Here is a 1,649-nt window from a genome sequence, read left to right on the forward strand (position 1 = left end):
GCTAGAGCTAATGGGCCAAACAGTGATTTAAATAATACAGTTTCTGTGTGATTATTTCAGCACTAAGCTTCCAGGAATCAACAAGAAGCAGCCTGCTGCTACAATGGAAATCTCCCCAGTAATTATTACAGGGTATACAAACCACTCTTATGACCAGCTCCTTGCCTAGCAGTAGATGTTCAAAACAAAATTAACTCAGGGTATTCTTTGTCTAATATTGCTTTATCCATGTTTTTCCCTCACAGTTCGGAAGCATATATATTATGATTTCAGTTGTTTTGAGGATTTTTTGGGGGGTGGGGTGGGTGGATTTCTGTGAGTGCAAATGTGTCTCTGTATCTATATGTTTGTTGTACTTTTATTTTGCTCTTTTTTCTCTTATTCCACTGTTTTAGTCACTGTTCAGTTGTAAGGAGATATAATAACTACAACAACTCCTAAAAAAAGAAAGCACTTACATCATTGTGGAGAGCATGGTGGCACATAGGAAAACATTGTTGGAGAAGTAGTTGAGAGTTCTACATCCAAATTCACAGGCAGCAGGAAAAAAAAAAAGAATTATCCTGGGCCTGGCCTGGGTTTCTGAAACCTTAAACCCAACCTCAGTGACATACTTCCTCCAACAAGTAGATACTTATCCCAACAAGGCCACACATCCTAATCTTTTAAAATAGCACTACTCCCTGGCAAACAAGCATTAAAATCTATGAGCCTATGGGAGTCATTCTTACTCAAACAACCACATCTAGTGTGTTTGTTTTCTATTTTATCTTATTTTATTTTATTTAGGTGCTCGTCTGTTTTCTAAGTATAGGGATAAAGGGTTTGAATTTGTTCACAGGGTTACTGGAAGCACTTGGGGGAGGAAAAATTGCATTCAGAACATGAAGTATGAGAAAACTCAATTTTTTACAAAAGAAAGGAGAATATATTGAAAAGGCTATTTTCAATAAAAAAGAAAAATTCTTGTAATAGTTAAATAATATTATTTGAAGTTAATAATCTCTCTTTTGGAATTGCCCATCTTAATTCATTAGCTTTACTAAATCTTAAATCAGTATAACTAACTAAAAACAACTGGGGACATTGTGGACACTAGTTAGGATATAGGCTGTTTTAGTCACTGTTCTATTCCTGTGAAGAGACACAATGACCAAGGCAACCCTTATTTTAAAAAAAAGCATTTAATTGGGAGTTTCAGAGGTTTAGTACATTTTCATCATGACAGGGAGCATTACAGCACATGCAATATTAGAGCAATATCAGAGAGATAGACCATGGGTTTCAAAACCTCAAAGCCCATCCCACACACTTGGAAGTGACATACTTCCAACAAGATTACACCACCAACCCTTGTAATCTTTTCAAAAAGTGCCATTTTGTGGTCACTAAACATTAAAATATATAGCCTCTGGCTGTCATTCTTTTCAAATTCCCACATGGACATCAGTATCCTGCCCACCATTAACTTTCCAGAGAAGATCATCAGAGAATTCAGTCTCTTCCTACGCAAGACAGAGCTAAAAGCTGTTGAGTAGACAAACATCTCATTAGTTTCCCTGGTCTTGGAGTATTTATGTCTCGAGTCAACGAGTCAACGAGTCAATGCTTTTTCAAAGTGTCTTGGGATTTTCTTGGGATGATATATA

The sequence above is a fragment of the Alexandromys fortis genome, unplaced genomic scaffold (genome assembly GCF_014885135.2).
Source record: "Alexandromys fortis isolate MF-2015 unplaced genomic scaffold, M_Fortis_MF-2015_v1.1 scaffold_4, whole genome shotgun sequence".
Taxonomy (NCBI): domain Eukaryota; kingdom Metazoa; phylum Chordata; class Mammalia; order Rodentia; family Cricetidae; genus Alexandromys; species Alexandromys fortis.